This window comes from Mustela putorius, unplaced genomic scaffold (genome assembly GCF_011764305.1).
Source record: "Mustela putorius furo isolate JIRA1106 unplaced genomic scaffold, ASM1176430v1.1 tig00003896_pilon_pilon_pilon, whole genome shotgun sequence".
NCBI classification, from domain to species: Eukaryota; Metazoa; Chordata; class Mammalia; order Carnivora; family Mustelidae; genus Mustela; species Mustela putorius.
The window spans coordinates 12,520,571-12,526,615 of record NW_025422045.1 but is presented as its reverse complement, the minus strand read 5'-3'; the positions used below and the strand labels follow the sequence as shown (position 1 = coordinate 12,526,615).

The window sequence follows — 6,045 nt, the reverse complement described above, 5'->3', positions numbered from 1 at the left end:
ACTACACCAAGGATTAAGAAATCTACCAGAAATTTCTGAATGTTCTAAGGCATTATACTTTCCTCTGGATATACCACCCCGCTCATTTTACAGTCTTATTTGTAACTCTGGTTATAATTAAGAACCATCCTCTAAATTTTTTCTAATTGGCTTTTCTCTGATTATTCACTGACTCTGATCAAAGGGTAATTTTTCTATAGGCTAGGGAAGGGAAAGGGATCTGGGTAGCTCAGTGATAAAATGTTGATAGATCACATTTTAACGTGGGCTTTTTTTTAAAAGATTTATTTATTTGACAGAGATCACAAGTAGGCAGAGAAGCAGGCAGAGAGAGAGGAGGAAGCAGGCTCCCCGCTGAGCAGAGAGCCCGATGTGGGCTCTATCCCAGAACCCTGGGATCATGACCTGAGCCGAAGGCAGAGGCTTTAACCCACTGACCCACCCAGGCACCCCATAACTTGGGCTTCTTATCTGGAACTGACAAATGGTATTTCTTTGGATCTGCTTCTTAAGTAGTGGCTGAAACTAACTCTACAGTATGTTATAGATTTGGAGTTCCTTGAACAGAATCCTGAGGACCTGAGCCTCATTCACTAGAGAGCAGCTGACTTAGTCAGAGTTTAGCAGATTTACAGCCTGAGCAGTTCCTTTAGTTTTCTAACAGACAAAAAGGTTCTATCAATACCCATTCATCTTTGTTGACACTGCCTGTGAGTCATCAAAGGAGGAGAAGAGTAAGTGGTTTTTTTGCAAAGCTGACTTTCTGTATGTTTTTTGTCCTCTGTCGATTTGTTTTTGCCTTGATTAGTTTAGTTTCAATCTCCTCGTTGGAGACTGGTTCCTGGGGGGTCAGCATGTACTTCTCACACTTAGCTAGTGCCTTTTCATTTGCAGCAGATACTGTGATGGCAGGACGGACCTGTGGCTGCATGAATCTCTCAGTTTGCACGTTAGGGGCAGGCTTATGATCTACCCATCTGTCTCCTGCAGAGGGAGATCGTCTGTGGCAGAGGTGAACTGGTGGTGCGTTCTGATCAGGCAGAAAGAGGAATCAAGAAACAAGCATAACCCAGAATTAATTTAAGGGTATTATTAGAAGTCAGCAGGTTTGGCTACATTAGTTGATGACAGTATCAAAACAAATGCATAAACCTTTTCAAAAGCTAAATATGTTATTCAGATAATTTAAATGTTCTCTTTGTATTTAACCACACAACCAACAAACATCTTTTAATACTGCTTGTTTAGTATACATTCTACCAAGGAGCGCTCCTTTCAACAAAACAATGTAAGATGGGGCGCCTGGGTGGCTCAGTGGGTTGAGGCCTCTGCCTTCGGCTCGGGTCATGGTCCCAGGGTCCTGGGATCAAGCCCCGCGTTGGGCTCTCTGTGTGGCGGGGAGCCTGCTTCCTCCTCTCTCTCTCTGCCTACTTCTCCACCTACTTGTGATTTCCGTCTGTCAAATGAATAAATAAAATCTTAAAAAATAAAATTTAAAAAAATAAAAAAATAAAAAATAAAAAAAAACAATGTAAGAAAAAATTCTGGCTATGTTTTTTTTTTTTTTTTAAGATTTTATTTATTTATTTATTTGACAGAGAAAAAGATCACAAGTAGGCAGAGAGGCAGCAGAGAAAGAGGAGGAAGCAGGCTCCCTGCTGAGCAGAGAGCCCAATGTGAGGCTCGATCCCAGGACCCTGAGATCATGACCTGAGCCGAAGGCAGAGGCTTAACCCACTGAGCCACCCAGGCGCCCCACTGGCTATGCTTTCTTGTGTAGGTGGTTTTACATTCTCTATCAAAACCATTATTTGTGCCTCCTATTTTAAGGTAATCTGTTAGGTCCACAACTATGCTAAAAACTTCAGATGAGGTCAGTAAAAGCTCTAAACTTCTACAGAACATTCCATATACAAAGACAATAAATAAGCAAAAACTAATGGACTTTATGGTACATAATGCTAAAGAACATAAGATATAATAAGAACCCTATGTATAAAATGATTAAGAGACTGACTATAAATGAAATACTTCTATTTTGAGATCTTAAAATCTCCAGTAGAACTTCTTGACAAGTTCAAACACAATAATGGCTAAAACATGCCAACTATTTTTTTCTCAAATATTTCATAAATATTCCAAGAACCAAACCAAATGTAGTATCAATCAGTCTGTATCAGTCTTTAACAAGTTAAAAACTTGTTGCTTCCAGCCAACTATCATGTAAATCCGGGAAAGTTAAATTTAGCATGTTCAGTCTAAGGAAATGCATTTCACATACAGGACATAGTTCCAAAGACAACTCACTGGTTGAGATGTCTCCTGTTTGTGTAGCTGAAAGCAAATTAAAGTCTGTCACATGCCAAATCCTCCCAGCCTGGTCACGGACAAAGATCCTAACTTTAGGAAGTCTGTCTGGAGAACTGAAGCATTTCCCCTATGTAATCACAAGCAACAGCTGCTGGTGCTAAGTCATTGTTACTATAGAACGTGGGCCATAGAGTTGGCCACAAAAGATGCCCACACTGCCAGCAACCCAGGAAATTTTCCCTTCTTAAAAAGTGACCTGATGTTGAACAAAGTTAGGCTCTCGTGACCTACTGTTTAGCAAAGGTGATAGTTTTCCTGAACACATTTAGCAATACGCACATTATGAAACTGGCTTCAGAAAGATAAATGACTACAATCTGCTATTTACCAAATCAGATATTTTCATCTTCACTGAAATATAAATTCAGCCCACCTAACATAATTTTTGGCCAACAAACCTGGGTACATAGATGCTAGCCTAAACTTTGCTGCACTTCTAAAGAGATTTGATTTCAAGTGAGAAGTTAAAGGCTCTCTAGTAAATCCTCTTAAATATCTGAGAGCAGAATTAGTTAAACTAAGCATAAGCAAGCCTTGAATAGTGTTCACTCTCTAAAGTTTCATGAAAAATAAAGGGAATTTATCAGAGTTGATCAGAAAAATCAGTCACCATAATTTGTAGGTTTCAAGCAAAATTTGTAAAGAACTTAATCTTTAGAGTCATCTGTTGTCTTGGTAAATACCTTGCAATTCATCACTATCCCTTAGTAAGCAAAAGTATGGGCCATCTAAATGAAACTCATCTGTACCCTAAATTATACAAGAAAATTCAAAGCAAAATACTATTAGATTAATTTGTTAAAAGACAAATTCTAAAATAGCTATAGTAAGATTTTACTAAATATAAATCCACATTAACTTGGTCCATTTATTCAGAGTCAAAGGAAAAACTTTACCTTAATCTTTTAGAAGAAAATTTAAACACGAATTTCTTTAAACACTGTTGACTGAGGCCAAGTCCTTATAAATTGAGATAAAGGTCTTGAGATTAAAAGCAATTTACTAGACAGGCAAACCTTCAGTAGTTACAAAACAATAGGCCTGGACTATTGCAAAACACTGTCATGATAATCAAAAAAAGAGTGGGGGGGGACTATTTTATATTAAAAGAGATTAAAGACACATAATAACCACATGCACGTTGTGAATAACCACATTCACTTTGTTATGATCATAGATGAAAAACAGAGGCTAATTTTAATTAATGTTAACTTTCTTAGGTTTGATAGACTGTTTATACAGGACAGTGTCCTTAGTAGGACTAAAAGTCACAAAGTATAGGGACTTCCTTTCAGAAGTTCAAGGAAAAAATGACTATGACAATTGGTGAATCCAGGTAAGGGGAAAAAATATTGTACCATTCTTTCAACTTTTGAGTTTGAAACTATTCAAAATAAGTTTGAGAAAACAATTTAAAAAATAGAAGTTCAGAAGCAGCAAAAAAACAAGAAGGAAAAAAAATGGAAAATGTGCTCTGAGACACTGTTCGCTGATTTTGTGGCTGCTTTTTAGCTTATGCAAAAGAAAGCCCAGATTACTCTGGGGCACACATTGGCCAGGTGTTTTCAGATGAAGAGCTAGGCCTCAATCTCAGGGTGAGTTGTCACAGTAAGTAACAGAAAAATTAGCCCTTGTTTATATTTGGAGCTCACCCATCTTTCTATTGAACTTTCTGAATGAATCAAGTCACAAACCGCCCCCACCACCAGCAAACCCGCAATTCGCTACGGCCACCAGGCTTTAGGAGAATGCCGGCACTGACCCTGCAGCAGTGGTCCTCTTCTAGCTCTATCTCATTTCTGAATGTGGGAACCACCTCCCTGCCTTCCGTCCAGTACATCACTTGCCTTCTGACACAAGTTTTACTTTGTCCTGGCTCCTGCTGCCTACGCCTTGCAATAGCAGCGACATGGATAGGTGTGTTATACGGAGGAATTTTCTGTTCCCATTCCAAAATACAGGAGGCTACAGAAATGCAGCTGCAAGAATTAGAGCGCCTATGTAGCTGTGGCTGGTTCAGCAGCTGCTGGCTGGTGGGAAGCTGAGCAGTATAGTTACTAGAAAGCTAAAAAATGGACGAGAAATAAGCAAGACTGAAACACAGGAACAATTCACTGCTTTTCTATCATTTTAGCACGTTAGAATAATTTTTACTGAGTCACTCCATGTTTTATTCTGAATTTGCAATAAATTTGTGTTTATGCTAAATTCAGAAATATTTAAATATAGAAGTTAGAGAAATACAATAATATAAAACAAATGGAGCATCCTAGAAAGTTACCTAATCTGAACACATTTTCTCTAGTTCAAGTGACTACCCCACCATGAAAAACTTACAGGTACTGGTGACAGAGAGACAGCTCTTTGAGTGGCTTTTTCCCTGGTCCCACTCCTGGGAGGGTCTCTCTGGCTTTTTGGCTTTGGGTTCAGTAACAGTAGCCTTCAGTTGTTTCAGTTTCTCATCTTTGACCCAGAGTTTATTTTGCATCTCCAGCTGCTTGGCTGCCACCCAGTGCTCCTAGGTTAACAAGAGGAACACACGGCTAATTCAGTCACACCAAACAAGCATCCCAGACCACACAGCCGCCTCGTTTCCTAAGAATGACAGTCTTCCCAGAGTCAAGCACACCTTGTCATGTCAGCTCTCTGGTCAGCCATTTTAAGGGCAGAGAAAGGAGACAGAATGGACTGAATGGTGGCTCCTGCTACCACCACCACCAAAACCCTAAGCCTAGGAACATGGATTCGGAACAGCTCGGGTGGAAGTCAGCCACCGTCCCGCAGGAGTGACACTCACGCATTCTTTCTCCCACTTAATGGTTGGTTGTCACCATGCCTTGCTTGTAGCCTGGCTTCTAGTCTGTGCTTGTCAGAAAACTGCTGCTAAAGTTACTGGTTCTGAGTCTCGAGTTCCTGTTGCAAAGTACGCTTGTCGTCTTCATAGATTGTAGTTGTCTTCTCTAAAATATCATTCTGGGAAGGCAGACCACTCTGTTCAGGATCTGGCTTGTAAACACTGCACGTAGCTGTGAACTGACTACTTTGGTGGTTTGCTCACAAGTATAGCTGTGGGAAGAAAAATCATGGAGAAAGCAGTTCCCTCTACAATGTTATCTGAATTCCTACTTCCATGCCTAGAAGTGAGAACTTCTAAACAAGGGCCTCACAGAAAAAGACAAAACTTAATTGACTTCATGTGAAAATGATTTTCCCCTAAAATTTGCCCTGAATTTTGTTTTTTAGGCTGTTTTCAGAAGAGAGAACACTATATTGGTTGCAATGAGCTTCTGTCCAGAAGGAATGGGTACCCTTTAAAGGATATAGAGAAAACAAACCTATCATCCTAAGTCAAAAAGCAAGCTGTAACCAGAGCTAAACTCATGAAAGCCCTCTAGAAACTCACTTGTTTGGTTCAAGAACATTCTCTCCAACTGCTAAAGCCTACCTTTGAAAATTAAAGAGTACATTACCCTTCTAAAGCTCTTCACTCACATCCCTTCTCTTCTAGGGTGAGGTGTAGGGAGCTGGGGCTGCCTCTCCCCCAGTAAGCAGTAGTGAAAGGCTGGGAGGGCGAACAGCTAGGTTAGAGAGCAGTGCTAACCAGCCAGCATGCACATCCACTAAATCATGCCAAAACAAACCTTATACTCTCAAGTTTTGTTTTTCTTCTCCAGT

At 40.0% G+C, this 6,045-nt stretch overlaps 1 pseudogene; it reads right to left on the bottom strand.

Annotated features, from left to right (window-relative positions):
• Positions 1 to 1,711: 1,711 nt before the first annotated feature.
• Positions 1,712 to 5,837, bottom strand: LOC106006472 (annotated as a pseudogene).
• Between the last annotated feature and the right edge of the window lie 208 nt (positions 5,838 to 6,045).